This window comes from Leptonychotes weddellii, chromosome 10, assembly GCF_054177405.1.
Source record: "Leptonychotes weddellii isolate Sample4059 chromosome 10, ASM5417740v2, whole genome shotgun sequence".
Classification (NCBI taxonomy): domain Eukaryota; kingdom Metazoa; phylum Chordata; class Mammalia; order Carnivora; family Phocidae; genus Leptonychotes; species Leptonychotes weddellii.
This window is the reverse complement of record NC_138378.1, coordinates 39,624,720-39,640,897: the sequence shown is the minus strand read 5'-3', so window position 1 is coordinate 39,640,897 and position 16,178 is coordinate 39,624,720. Positions and strand designations below refer to the sequence as shown.

Sequence of the window (16,178 nt, the reverse complement as noted above, 5' to 3'; positions counted from 1 at the left end):
CGTCTCCACTGTGGTGTAAGTGTCAATTGTATTCCCATAGACAATGACATTCCCTAGAAAAGGGGGGAAATGTTAAGATATACGGTTAAAACAACAACAACAAAACCCAACAACCTTCTTAGTCAAATGCTAATAATGCCGAATTGTTCCCTATAACCTCCTTTCAGCTGCGGGAAGCCAGCGGTGTTACCTAGCAACAGTGACCAAGATAATTTAGTAAAGAATTGGCACAAAACATCCCACAAAGTAGTCAAGTACTTTTAACACAGAAGTAAGACATTCATCTATGGTCCTGTAATTTGAAAGTTGAAATTATGCTAAATGAAACCATCTGGGATAAAACCTTTTATCTTGTCTTTGTTCTCTAGTCGCTAAATTTGTTAAGGAAAAAAATTACTAAAGTTTGCAATATTTGCAAGTTCTGCGTAAATGATGAAAAGGACAGTGATTTAAAAAAAAAAAACCCACACATAGTCATGGACATGATGGTACAGATATTTTAATATTTAAGTGTTGAATTGGGTTGATTTCAAGGAAATGTCTTTCCCTTTTTTGAGAACGAAAGACTAGAACATTCTGCTTTTCAATGAATAATTTAATGAAGATTCAAATTTTGATTTTTAGATTTAAGGAGTCAAGACCTGGCAAAAGGGACAGCAGGGTGTTCTTTCAGTCAGTAAGAATGAAATCACAACAGAATCTTGAAAGATTTCCCCTGTGTAAGAGCGTTTAGATGGCAATAGTCTAAACTACTTATTTACATTCTTAAAAATACTACAAAAGTAATTACATAGTTATTCTACTAATTTCATCAGTTTTAAGATCAAACTATCAAATGAGTGAAATGTATTACATGCTATTTATATGCTATTTTTGACACTGAATTGGCATTTTTTACCTTTTTACAAAGGAACTGCTGTAGACTCACTTGTCAGGCAATATGTAAAATTTTATGACAAAATGATAGATTCATTGAAAATCTTTTTTTTCCCTCTTGTTTATGAAATGGTATTGAGAGAAATTTTACAAGGCAAAATAAATGGTAAGTGTATTTCTTCAATTTGGTTGAATAAATGATGCAAAAATCATTTCCATCTAAAACTGAAAGAAGGTGTAATGGCTTGCTTGTCTTATTTGCTTAGGGGAAAAAAGGAACTAGACTAACTTTCAGATTGCTTCTTTGAGGGTAACAGCATCTAGAAAGTTCTCCCATACTTCCTGTTGCTCAAATATGGAATGGCAAGAAGGCACTGAGGCCAGAGGGTGGGGTCCTTTCTTCCTGCCTTCACTAGGAGACTAATTTTGTGGCTATGATTCCCTCTCTATTCAGATGCTCTAATGCAACATTCCTTGGTGGCCTGCATTTTCCATGGCTCAAAGAGCCAACATTTTGCTAAAATTACTGAGGCTTCCGCCTGCTGTGAAACATGCATCCTTGCTGTCTGGCACAACAAAGAATCAGCCTGCCAGGAAAGCCAAAACTTGAACCTGAAACTGTCAAAGGCTTGAGGTCTTCTGCCCTTTTAAAATATGCATGTCAAAACAACATTCATTTTCAGGGAAACAAATTTAAGTGTTTAGGCCCCCACACAGTTCAGAGTTGAGTATTTTTCCAGTCTCTTTCATATTAGTTTCTAGATAGTGTGAGATGGGCTTTTTCATAAGAGGCTCATGGGAGCCAGGGCAATGCGATGTTGCTGGGTACTGTGTAGCAGGGGCTGCCCACAGCTTGTAGGCAGCTGAAGAGGATGCAGCTTTTCACTTCAAAAGGTAACATATTTTATAAAGTCTCTCATATTAAAATTAGATGTTTAATATTTTAAATAATTTAAAATTTTAAATTTATTGATAGATATTCTAACTTCAGAATAGATTTGCCTATCTTGAAGTTCAGTTTGAAACAAAATCCACCCCCCCCTTGGAGTCTTTGCTTATCCTAATAGTTGCAATAATGCTGCGTCACAAACCACCCCAAGACTCAGTGTGGAACAACGGCCCGCCTACTGTTGTAGGTCAGCTCACACATCTGCGCGCTGGCTGATGGCAGCCCATCTGGCTCCACATTGTGGTTGGGATCGGGTCTGCACCATGTTTCATTCTCCTTGGACCAAGAGATACCTGAGGCCCATTCTATTTATGGAGAAAGGCAGGGGGACAGGAGGGCAAGAGCAACTGCTCACTTTTCAAGGCCCTCCTTGCAATAGTAGGTCCAATTACATTCCATTGAGCAAAGCAAGTCACAGGGCCCAGCACATGGTCAAAGGAGTGAGAAGCACACTCTGCCCATGGTAGGAGGGGGGAGGGTGTGGCTATTTGCTGAACAGTAGTCCAAACTCTCACAGTCATACTGGCCATAGTAAATAGATACTTATGTGATGCCATCTAAAAGTTTTCATCCAAACATCTTTTATAAGATTATTTACATATATTTCTCTCATTACCCACAGACTATAGTAGAATCTCATTTTAATATAATCTTGTACAACATAAATAAGAACATGTCACCAGTCAAATCACATCCTTTCACAAATATAACAAGACCCGATGTGACGAAGTCAGCTCTGCCACTTCCATTTCTTGCCTTTTAAATGTTTGCACTCTGGGGGAGCCTGGCTGGTCCATTCGGTAGAGCATGCGACTCTTGTTCTCAGGGTTGTGGGTTCGAGCCTCACATTGGGTATAGAGAATACTTAAAACAATAAAATCTTTAAATGTTGGCACTCTCAGGGGGGATTATTCTTTCCATGATATTTGTGAGTTCTTTCTACATCATTTTGCACTTTCTCTTGGTAAAGAATTTTTAGAGTCCATTCATGTTTATCTTGTGACTCCTATATACCAGGCCCAAAGCCTACACAATCCATTATCACTTTCATCACCGTCAGTAACAATAGCATAAACTATAGAGTTGTGAATCTCTATGTTGTACACCTGAAACTAATGTAACATTGTGTGTCGACTGTACTCAAACACACACACAAAAACAAACAATAATATTTAGAGCTGTTACCAATAACATTGGCTTCACAAATGCCCGGAAAATAATTTTTTGATAAGCTAACAGCAAAAATAGAAGCATGGACATAATTCATAGGATAAGCAAAGTAAGCAAAGTCTTATGTTTTGGGGGCTCCCCCAGAATAAACCTAGTAGACAAAGATTTTGATTATTGATTTATTTCAGGACATATACCAACCTAGGTGTAAAAATATGATTAATTATATTTATGGAAGTAATTTTCTAGCATGGCTGGGATAGAAATAGTGCTTTTGAAGCCCCCGTGTCAAGACCCGACCACAGCCTGTGGTTGTGCCTTGATCTAAGCAGACAGTCCAGCCTCCAGCCAGGTGAGGCCCCAGGAGGCCCATGGTAGTCTCTCCCTTTCCTTCCCTGCACTCACCACGGTCTACATGCCTAAGATTATCTGTGAGGTGACTTCAAGTTGGCCCTGCCTGCCATGTTACCCCAGGAGCTTTGCATAGTACCTGCCCCACTGTGGGTGTGACAAAACGTTTCCTGACTAGACACATGGATGAATGTTTGAGGTTTATCATACTGTTAATCATAAGTTAATTGGGCCTTACTTTTGTGCCTCTTAAAATATTTTTTGCAGAACAACCTCCCTGTGGCCAGATTTTCCTACTACATATTTCTACTTGGTATTCACTATAAAGTTGGCACTACTTCATCCAACCACAGGATGAGTTGTATACCTGAAATTTGTAAGACAGAAACATGTTCCCCTTCACAATGTTAGATCTGGTTATTAGGTTTCCAGTAAGACTCCCAAAATCTTACATAATCCTAAATGTAACCAAAATTGTGTGTGCCTACAACACAACAGTATAAAATAATACTTCTGCCATATTGGTAGGCGCTTAAACCCAAGGAAATGAAAATGTTTTATGAGAAAGTTGACCTTTGTATAACATGTTGTGACAGTTGGGTCAATTTTTAGCTGAATCAAAGAGGGAAAATGGGAAGAAAGGAAATGGAGAGAGAAAAAAAGAGGGGCAGAGAGACAGAAGACCAGAGATAGCCTTGGAGATACAGACTTCCTTCAATCTTTGGGTACGTGAGAAGAAAGAGTTTAAAAGTAGGTGAAACAAAGTGGTTGCCGGGTGAGGGGAAAGGATGTGTGAACTGAGCCATGAATAGTAGTAGAGAAAAGGGCTTTGCCTACGAGAGACATTGGGTCTGACAGCTTTTTCCCAGCCAGAATATATGAGATGGGGTGAATGGGGTTCCGTTGGTGCCAAACACCCTGAAGACTGAACATAACCCCAGGTTATGTGGGACCCATGATATATATTCATGTATGGCATGCTTTTAATGTCAGATAACTTCAGTTAGCCAGAGATTTACTTTAATCGATGCATTTCCACGACTTTGGTACTTTATAACTCATGGAGTCTTTGCAAATAGTTATAAGGAGGTAACACATTGCAGGGGGCTCCTTCACATAACTGGTATATCATATACATTCTTCTGACTTTTCTATGCATATATGATGCAAATAGAGTGGGAAAGCTGGGGATTTCCCCTGCATATCAGTTTTATGCTAAGAAATCTGGTCACTGCCTTCTCTGCAGCTTAGTTAATCTAAGGATAAGAAATGACCTGTTTTTGCACTTGATCTGATAGGTGACAGAGGTACCATGGTGGGCTGTCCTGCTTTGAAATGGCAAATGGTAATGGATGATTAGAACAGTCTGGGTGAATTTTCAATAAAGGGTAATAGAATATAGCCATAGCAATTTTCATGGAAAGTCAATCTTTGTTGCTCCTTTTAGGGAATAAATTATGCATTACTAAGATTACAGATCTGAAACGGGAAACAGAGCACGAGGAGGGTACCATCACAAAGAGGACCCTGTGAAAGCTCCAGAAATGAAGGTTGGCAAGAGGAGTACTCATTCATTCCCTCATGGCTAACCTGCAGCCACCTTCCTGGTGAAATGTACAAGGGGACTCCCAAGAGGAGAGAGGGGTTTTGGTGTTGACAGCCCACCATGGGGAGAAAGAGGGAAAGTGAGGTCTCAAATCACTCTCTGCAGGCCATCAATTCTCCACCTTATCAAAAAAGCACTAAGACTTGTCATTTAAAATGTTGGTAGAAATGGAAAGGTGATCTTCTTGCTTCTTGATACATGCTCTTTGAAGACATAAATGACTACACTAGTAGTCAAATTTGATTGTGATCACCAAAGTAAGGCAATGACCTTTTAACGTTTCAACTATTATAATGCACCCAGATTTTGGATGTTCTTCAAATTATCTTAATCAGAGGGGAAATGAGGCCACTTTCATCATCCTGGTTCCTGGAGGAGATAATAGTTTCAGAAGCTAGAAAATTTACTAATCCTTATTTATTTAAAAGATTTATTTATTTGAGAGAGAGCAAGAGAGAGCATGGGTTGGGGGTCAGAGGAAGAGAGAGAATCTCAAGCAGACTCCCCGCTGAGCTCCGAGCCCAATGTGGGGCTCGATGTGGGGCTCAATCTCACGACCCTGAGGTCATGACCTGAGCCAAAATCAAGAGTTGGACACTTAACCAACTGAGCCACCCAGGTGCCCCAAAAATTTACCAATATTTAAAAGTAACATGGCTTTATAGAAATGAAATGCTTAAGGTGATCTCCCTGTTAAGTTCAAAAAATAAAATATGGTTTTAATTTTTTTTAGACATGATTTGCCCTAAGAGTAATGGAACAACCTTCTTAACAATTTTTTTTTAGTAGATGCTAAAAAAGTATTTTATTCTTTTGAACTGAGTGCTTTAATTTTAACCACCTAGAAAGTATGTATTTCATTATCATGCTCAATACTCTAAAGATGAAGGATTCTCCAGGAAGAAAACCATCTCGTGAAATGAAGAAAAGGAAGGGATTTCCTGATTTAGTAGACTGGCCATGAAATCACACCTCATTGTATGCATACAGTCTGTGGAAGAAATCAACTCAGGATTTATGCACACAGATATTGATATGAATTTTCTTCCTAGTTATTATATGTCTAAGGCCAGAGAAAACAAAAGCTATATGCTACATTTTACAATTTATGTATTTTTAATTATGTCTATGTATATTTACATATACCATTGTATTTTAATGAAGAATTATATTTCCTTTTTCCACTTCAAAAGAGACATAGAGTGATTATGTATGACCTCATTCATCCTCAAAATAGGCCCACGAGATATGTGTTACTATGTTCTTCAGGAAACTGAGGACAGAGAGGTTAAGGATCTAGCTCCAGGTCACACAGCAAGTTCAGCAGAACTCAGACCTGCCGAGTCTGGTTTCAGAGTGCTCATACCACTACATTTTATTTGTAACACATTCCTAAAAAAACAAAAACAAACAAAAAACCTCTAACTGGCATATCATCTGTATAATTAACTTTAGCAAATAACTAGATAATGAAAGAATTTAAAATAGATATCACAGAATATTAGTAAATTATGAAATAAACATCCACTTAAAAAACATATGTCCACGAATAGACCAGAGAATGTTCTTTTTATTTTTTATAAGTCAAAGCATAAGATTTCCATGACCCAAGCCTGACCTGTCTCATTTTGCTCTGCCAAATAAAAAGGGAAGACTATATTAGATATAACATAACAAAGGCTTTGCTCGGTGATTCATGCACTGGAATTTTAATGTTATACTTTTCCTAACAAACATGCTTTTAATAAGGCAGTAAACTGTATTTAGCTAAAGATGAAAATAATTGATCCATTTCGGGCCATTAAGGCCATTTTATTTATTTATTTATTTATTTACTTTACTTTCATCTTACTTTTCATTTTCATGGAAAGTGCAGAGATAATAGCAGATGAATTTCAATTAGTTTCAATTAATGCCATAAACTGTTGCAATGTATTAGGTTGCCGGGTTCCATCTGAAACCCCTGGCGGAAACCTCCAGGTTTTGTTTGCAGTTGAAAGCAGCATTTGAGCCGGTGATGTCAGCTATTCTCCACGACACCGGAGCGGTTCTAATAGTTTAGGATAATTTACATCTATAAACCTATCCAACTCTAGAGCCCAGAAAACAATTTCCTTCAGACTGGGCTAATTCCATCACAGAACTATATCTCCTTTGGAAGCAGGGGCAGGCAGAACAAAAATAGTGAATGCGGGTGGGGGGTGGGGGAGCGGACGGACAGTGGTGATGCTTTGGGGCTGCATCTGTAGTTTCAATGGGCAGAAATTCCAGAGCTGACCTCCTCCGACTCACCATCCATTTGCTTCTGCTACCCAGCATCCACCTGTTCTTCCAGAACAATCCCTTTACCATCCTCAACAAACAAGCCCCTCCCCTCAAGTCCCGGTACTTCAGCCAAGTCAGGTCCTGTGTGTCCCCGGATTCAGCATGTGATTCCCGGATGGACCTGTGACCCAATCCCAGCCACGGAGACACGAGATTTTTTTTCTCAGACTTTGGTAGGAAGGGCTCTGTCCTCCCCTCCCTCCCGCCAGCCCCACCCTGAACTATTGAGAAAGGGGGAAATTAGCACTGAGGGAGCAAAAGCTAACTATCATGCAAGATGTCCACACTCTTCCTGGTGGTGTTACGGTGATGGGAAGAGGAAGCCAGGGCTGGCTGGTGGAGCGATGGCAATAGGTCCAGGAACGCAGACCTGCTCGGCTTTCATGAAGTGCCAGGCTTCCAGTTTCTAGCTTCCAATACCGTCATCCCGTAACTGACTTGAGTAGAAGCTAGAAGTGGCTGCAGCAGCCCCCACCTGCGTGCACGGCAGCCCCCCTTCAACCTCCAACCTGTTCCTTCTGGATCTCTTTCTCGCTACTAGATGGGCACCACCGATGGGAGGTTCACCTTCTTAAAGTGCTGTTTTGTGCACTGGTTATCCCCCTTCACTAGTTCCCCAACCCCTAAAAAGTAAGCAGTTAAGGGATACCTGCGTGGCTCAGTCGTTAAGCCTCTGCCTTCAGCTTGGATCATGATCCCAGTCTCCTGGGATCGAGTCCCGCATCCGGCTCCCTACTCAGTAGGGAGCTTGCTTCTCCCTCTGCCTGCCGCTCCCCCTGCTTGTGCTCGCTCATGCGCGCATGCTCTCTCTCTCTCTGACAAATAAATAAAATCTTCAAAAAAAAATAAAAATAAAAAGTAACCAGTTAAACTTGGGCATGGCTGCCCTCCAAGGGCCTGCCCAATACAATTCACACTCCCCCGACCTGTCTCTCTGTTTACTTATCCTGCTCTTCTTTAAGGCTGAGCTCGATCCTCTTTCTCCAAACTTCAGTTTGCAGGGCTCTCAGGAAGGACATCGTGCCTCTCTACTGCTGGACCGGCCCCTGGTGTACACGGATCCCCATTTTTTGTGTGGACTGTGTCCTAGACCGAGCGATCACCAGGGGCTGACATTACGCCCTGGGGAACCTTCAGTGCATAGCAACAACCCCACGGCCCAGAGCAGTAGTATTCCTGAATTCGTACTCTATATGACACACTGTCCTGAGTTGGGCATGAAATATTTATTTCACTTCATCCTCACAGCAACCCATGTGAGGAAGATATTATCTGAAATGGGACTAATTAAATTCAAGTCTGAATAGGACTCTAATTGTGGAAAAAGCTACAAAGAGAAAGAGCTTCCTTCAGACAGGAGGTTAACAGTTTTCTTTCTAACTTTTCTTACATGAAAAGTCATTTGAAAAGGAGCACCACACAGAGATGAATTAATCTGGCAGGGTTGAGTTTCTTGGATGTCTCCCAGAGCCTGGACCCAGCATCTGAGAGGTAAGAGCACCTACTTGAGAGATGCCCTGGGAATGTCATTAGCACTAGACCTGGGGGAATAGCCTACATTTAAGATAAGAAACTCATTTCTACATACTTCTTATCTTGGCTGTTCAGTGGACAAAAGCAGGCAGTCAGAGGAGTTTTATGCAGTGGCTGATGGGAGACATTTTTAAAATCTTGCAAAAGCATTTATTTTCCTTTAAGTGGGCAGCAGAGTAACACCATCTCTGACAACTAGTCAAGTCATCAAAATAACACAGATGCTCTTCCCCCATCTGACAGCCAAGAGCATAAAAAAAAAAAAAAAGGCATCTGAAGGATCTGAAGGAGGGCATAGTGCTTGTTGTTTTGGGATTTCTAAATTCTCTGCCATAAACATTCAACCTCAAGAACCTGCACTGTCACTTCCAAAGGCCCTTTTTTTGGTCAAAATGGTCCTTATTCCTAACATCAGAAATAGGCAACTGTTCGAAGTTAAAACACTGCATTATGACAGGATTGGCGACAGTCCTAAAACACACTGTGTATTTTGTACGGAACCATGGGCTTTTGTGCTTTCAGGGAGTTTAAGTTACAGTTTGAGGCCTAGATTTGAGGAAATGGTAATGATTTGTCACAAATCCTATGCATAAAAAAACAGGTTCTGCAAACTATGGCTCATCAATGATTTTTGTAAATAAAGTTTTATTGGAACACAGCCTTGCCCATTTATTTATGTATTGTCTTTCTTGCTGCAGTGGCAGAACTGAGTGGATGGGACACAGACCATATGGCTTGCAAAGTCCAATATATTTGCTATCTACCTTTACTGTAAAAGTTTGTTGATCCCCAAATTAAGAATTCCTTAAGTCTATGTAGGTCATAGGGCAGTGACTAAAAAATGACTAAAATGTTGAAACAGGTTTAAACACATACAGATGCAAAACTGAAAATAATACCAAGTTCTGAGGGAAATAGAAAAATACTTTGACAAGTTTTAAATCTGAGTCTGGTATATATCTATATATCCCACCTCTACCCAAAGTTTCCAGACCCACTTGGTTTTATGGGTTATTTCGGTCCAACTTTTAGGTTACACAATGTATTTCAGACCCTAGAAAAATACAAAAAGCTTCCAAAAAACCCTTGGTGAGACCAGCATACCCTTAATTCCCCAAACTGAACATGTAAAGCTTATAAGAGAAAATTACAAGCCAATCTCACTTATGAATTTAGATCAAATAGCCTATAAAATATTAGCAAATTGAATCCAGCAATGTATTGAGTGTCACTTGATACCCATTTTTTTAAATTTTTAATGGAATAAATGTAGTAATTTAACAAACAGTTAATTAATCCCTTAATCTTCCACCAAAAATCAGAAGAAACTGTATTTGATTTTAATATATTATGTTAACTAACATCATTAAATTGTATTTGAATAAGTACATTAAATAGATTAATAGATTTAATTTTACATGTTGATCCCAGATGATAGGCACTTAGTGTTTTTTCACATCCCTGGACTGCACAGAACCCCAGCCTGCCACGGGGAGCTGTATAGGCTAACCAAGTCACTGACCCTCCCCAAGCTGTAGGCTAAAACGGAGGGGCTGCACTTTGTCATCTTCAAAACTTGACTCCCAGGTTTCAATTAAGGACAAAGAGGTAGCTGGGCCCTGTTCTGGTTGTCTTGCTAGTCAGACAATTTCAATTTAATCCAAGCAACAGAGAGGAAGCTGCTTGAGAAAACACTTTTGAGTGGCAGGGGCATTTGTTGAAATGGTTTACTGTCTCATTTTGATTCAAAAAGTGGCATGCAACTCAAATACGTGCATTTGTGGGAAGGACTGTGCGCACACCACCAAGAAAGAGAACAATGGCTCGGGAAGGGAAGAAAAGAGCCCTTCCAATGCAGACCTTTCTTTTTCTTCCGAGGTCTTTTCGGCTTCACAAAAGGAGACATATTTTCCATATAATTGCTAAACATGTTTGCTTATTACATTATTATTTAATTAGTTAATGATTTTAGCCATGCTTTGCTTTTCGGATATTCATTTTGTGTAATAAAATAATTATAGATAATTAAACTATCTCAAGCCTTTTTCTTTCCCCCAGCAAACATGCTGGGTATCCAAAAATGACAACAAGTTGTAAATTAATCTGGAAAACAAAGCATGACAGATGAATGATTTGGTTGGAATTAATTAGGCACTAATTATATACTGGAACTAGATGAAGAATGAGACTCATTATAAAAATAAAAAGCGATTCTGTAAAGATGCACAGTTTCAAACATCCTTACCTTCTGCGATGATGGAGTTGTTCCTTATCCAACTCAGGGCCTTACAGCAATCTTCTTCGTCGTTGAGAGTGAAATGATTGCAGGGAACTTTATCAGCGTATCGCTGCTTCCCACTATTTGGAATCTCTCTGTTTGTCACATGTTGACTAATATCAGCCCCTGTAGGGCACGGGACCTGAAGTATGTTACAGAGACATGCTTATTTTGGTGGTAATAAGGGAAGCACTGACACAGCAATAAATACATTTGTTCATTTAATTAAGTAAACATAGCAATGTCTGGTATAGGTATGTCTTTTTCTGTCCTCAGATACAATCAGGTTTTAATTGAAAAACAAAAAACAAAAACCAGGTGGAATGACCACTCAGAGACAATTCTCAGAAGGAGTTGCTCTGGTTATCTAATGCCACATAATGAATTATTCCAAAATTCAGTGGTGCAAATGACCATTTACGAGGCTCACACATTCTGTAGGTCAGTAATTCAGACAAGGGCAAGGTGGGAGGTGTCGGAGGCCTCAGCTGGGAAGACTCACAGACTGCGGGTGACTTGAGGGCTGGGGGCTGGATTCATCTGGAGATAAGCCATTTCACTCCTCCACACGCCCCCCCCCCCGAAAACATGCCAGGTATTCAAAAATGACAGCAAGTTGTCATTATATGTCCAGCAATTGATGCTGGCCGTGGACTGGGATTTTGACTGGGGTATTGGCCAGAACATCACATGTGGCCTCTCCATGTGTCTTCGGCTTCCTCACAACATGGTGTCTGGCTTCAAAGGGCAAGTGTCCTGAGAGAACCAACCAGTACAGAGAGCTCCATATTCTCTTCTAACCTAGTCTTGGAAATCGAGGAGTGTCTCCTCTACCGTGTTCTATTCATGGAGGTCATCATAAAAGCCTGGCCAGGATCAGAGGGAGGGAACCTAGAATTCATCTCTTCATGCAGGAGTGATAAGGTCATGGAAGAGCACATGGAATGGGATTTGACATAGCCATTTTGGTAAGAACAATCTTCACAGAAGCAATTATACCAGGGATTGAAATCCAAGTGCATAGAGGGGCGAGGCAGAAAAGAAAATGAGGGAACTGGACTACTATTTACTTATGAAAAGTATAGAATTATTCTTCACTCTGTCAGAGAAATATTCTCCCTCTCCCTCTGTCTCTCTCCCTTCTTCCCTCCCTCCCTCTCCTCTCTGTCTCTGTCTCAACACGCAACCCTCCCAGGATAACTTCTCTTCTCTCCCTTTTGACACAGACACGAATGGAAGCAGACCCTTTCCTCTAGTAAGGGAAAGCAACAGCAAAAACATAATAAAGGTTGACACTTGTCAAGGGTACTGTGGCAAACTCAAAGGCCCATGTGCTGGCCAGAGTTTGGGCACAACTCAACTCTGTACACTTGGTGCCAGGGTAGACTATGGGTTCAGTGTGCCCAGATCTGATTTCTCAGGAAATGTCAGATACTTTTTTTTTTTAATGTGGACTCAATTTTCTCATTATTGTGGTTCAAATTAGAATCAAACAAACACCACCGTGACAGCCAAGTAAAATAGCACAGTGGCATGAGTTTGCCCCATGGGCCAGCACCTCATCCCTCTGATTTTTATTTGGTGACCAGAAGAGATTAAGTGGAAGATAATGAAGCTGGCACCAGGAGCAGGACTTAAAGGCAATGCAAGGTCTCTGTTAGAAGACCTGCACTAGCTGCCTTGCATATTCGTGCTGTCAGGCCCATCGGCTGTGAGGCAGGGATCGGTTTACAGTGATGATGGGCAAGAAATTCACTTGCAGTAGAGACTGTTGTGGGTGCAGAAGAGGTTCTTGCTCCCTTGACAAGTGCAACAAATGCTTTTTATATGGGGTAGATGTGAATGCTGGTTGGTGCTTGAAGAAATGGGACTTCACTAAGTCTCAGATTACATCTAGGAAACTTTCTGGTTATGTCTTTCCTCAATATAAATGGTAAGCCCTGTACATTACTGTGATGCATTTAATTCATTTTCAAACTGGATTAAATAGCTTAAAAAACAATCAATTTTAAAACCTAGATGTCCTTTCTCTATAAAGAGCCTAGAGTATAATTATATTTAGTAAAAGGGAACAACTCAGGAATTAGTGGTCATTTACTGCAACTACAATTGTGGAGGTAAAATTTTCTTATTAGCAATATTATTTGTTTAGCAAAATCACACTAAATTTTGGTAATTTTATATTCATAGGTATTAGAAAGCAGTCCACATAAGGCTCTGGTAAATTATTTTATTTTTTTTTTGAGTATTCTCCAACATTTTAATAATTGTTTAGGCATGCCCTATGACAATTATCCCGAGTTCCTCAAACAACCCCCAACCAACAGCACCCCTATGTTTGGCTTGTTCATATCCCTTCACCCTCTCCTCTGCTATTATCACTGGTATCTCTGCTTGTCCTTGAAAGTAAAAAGCAACTCCAGATTACAACAAACTCAACGGCCTTGCTCCACAGTATGGCCCTTGCTGAAGAGACAGAAAAGGGGAGAAGCACAAAGGACCGTCAAGGGTTGAGATCAGGCACTACCATAAAGCCCAGCTTGTGTTCTAAAAAGAGGCTCTGAGACATGTTCCCAGCATCTAAGTCTTCCCTGGCTTGGAGAACAGGATGGATGCCTTCACAAACACCAGTGTTGGAATTTCTAGAAGCCACCCAGGTCACAAAGACATCCCTGCAGTGCTTCACCACACATTCATTGCTGCAGTACTCACTGTCCCAGTCCTCCCTCACAACGGGAGGTTTCTCACAACCCGACCTCACACATCGAGGCTGGGTGAGAGCATCACGGGAGACCCACTCACAATTCAACATCCATTTGAGAAGGCGACTCAACGTCAGGAATACATCTGTGATCATCTCACAGATTGTCTCAGGAGAGGTCTCCTCCACTGTATGGGCCTCGGGGCTGTTGTTCACAGGCCGCTCAGGACTGCTTTCCACAGCTGGTGGGACCAAGGGCGTCTGCATTTTCAGGAGGCACTATCTTCATCTGCAGAGGAGGTGGCTGCTGCCGTACATGGGTTCGAACTTTCTGAGGTGGAGGCTGTGGCTCGGCCTGAAGTGGGGGAGACTGCTGCGGAATGGCGACTTGCTGCTGAGTGGGTGGCTGACGCATCTGTTGCAGTGGAGGGGGATTGTCGTCAGGGTGGAGTGCCGCTGCAACACTGAGCGAGTGACAATTTGGGCTTGTTGACTGGGCTGGGGAGTGGCTGTACTGGTTTGGCTTAGTTGGATCCCCCGGGAGGTCACCACTGTGGCGGGCTAACAGTGACCATTCTTCCTTAAGACATAGTCATAGAAGAGGGCAACTTCTCTTTGGTAATAATCAACATGGTGATTGTAGCCAATTGATAATGAAAATGATCATGTCAAAGAATATGTCACAAAAACAGAGGTGCCTGGAAAAAACAGAGGGGTGGCTGAGCCCCAGCCCCAGAAGATGCCTGGTTTGCCACATAGGAGGAAAGAGTGGAGTTAACAACAATGGGACAGGACAGGGCAGGGGGCTCTGTTGAGGCTGATGCTGGAAATGCTGGGTCAATAGTAGCCATAGGAGGTGGAGAAGGAGTCTGTGATGGTGGTACTGTATCTAATTCTACTGTTTCCACAGTGGCTTGACACTCCTGAGTGTCTTTATATGCACTCAGAGCCTTCAGATGCTCTTTCTTGGCAGCTTCAGTTTCCCTCTTATACACCTGTTTTTGCTCCTCTCCAAGACTATCCCACATGGAGGCCACAATTTTTGAAACCTCCCCCAAAAGTGGCATTGGGATTCTGTCCCTTGATGGCAGCCTGTGTATCACGAGAGACTAAAGCAGATGCTGAAACTGGCTTCTGAGGTTCATTAGCATCTTTCTTTTTTCTTGTCTTTGGGGCCTTCTGCTTTTTTCCTGCTTCCACCACAACTGTCTTCTGGCTGGGAAGTTGCGTCCAGAAATCCTCAATACCATTCCTGTGAAGTGAACTAGCAGGTGAAAATGATTCACCTACTACTGGTTGAAAGACGATCCTTGGGTGACTGGGCAGGTGGCAGGATGGTGCCACCCCCTAAGCTTAAACCAAGTTGAGAACTGGGTTCTGACTGATCAGTGGTGGTCAACTGGCTATGCCCCATCAAGCCAGATGGCATGTCTGTCATTGGTACATCAGTTGTAACAGGTGGGCTGTCACTAAACTGAGCTCCTATAGAATGGTCCAAGTCCATGGTCAAGCCTCCACTCAGGAGCCCCCCACCCCGCCCTGCTCCATCAAGCCATGGGTAATGCCCACAGACATGTCCAATGTCTAGACCCCATATTGGGCTGAAAAGCTACCATCCTGAGAGGAGGAGGGGTCTGCCAGGTCATCAAAGTGACCAACCACATCTGAGACAGCCAGGGAGGGGTCAGAATCCAAGGAGATAGGTGGGATTTCAAATACCTCATCTCCCAGACTTGGTGTATGGAATGTCTTGGCACCTGACAGGAAGGGGTGCGAGGACCCTGTGATGGTCAGGTAATTGTCATTTCCTCCGGGAAGCTCCATCTTCACACAATGGCTACCACTGTCTCAGCCCCCTCATCGCTCCCACCACCCCTACCGGTGGTAAGTTATTTTAAATGAATGATATTGAATGCTGTGCTTTGGAGGTTCGAAACCTCACCAGAACTCCAATAAGCATTGTAGTACAAAAGAAAATGAAATTTCGGTAACAGTACACCCATTTAGTAGGTCATGCTTTAATGAATCAGGAAAAGTCCTTGGCAGAAAATGGCAGGGCTAAAGAACAAATTGAGAGCTATTCAATTAATAAAACTTTCAATGAGTTATTATTCCAAATAGTAAGTGTTTAGATAAAAAAAAACAACAAGGAAGAATAAGGTCCAAAATGAAAATCAGCTTATCTACTGTGATCCTAAAATATAATTGCATTCTGATAACCCATTTTTTCTTGTGTGCACTTAAATGTGTGGGATTGGTTTTGCACACTTCTAAATTAAAGAATTAGAGGGGCGCCTGGGTGGCTCAGTCGTTAAGCGTCTGCCTTCGGCTCAGGTCATGATCCCGGGATCCTGGGATCGAGCCCCACATCAGGCTCCCTGCTCGGCGG

General features: G+C 41.7%; 1 pseudogene; it reads right to left on the bottom strand.

Moving 5' to 3' along the window:
• Positions 1-13,524: 13,524 nt before the first annotated feature.
• LOC145723695 (TOX high mobility group box family member 4-like) lies at positions 13,525-15,707 on the bottom strand (annotated as a pseudogene).
• Positions 15,708-16,178: the final 471 nt, after the last annotated feature.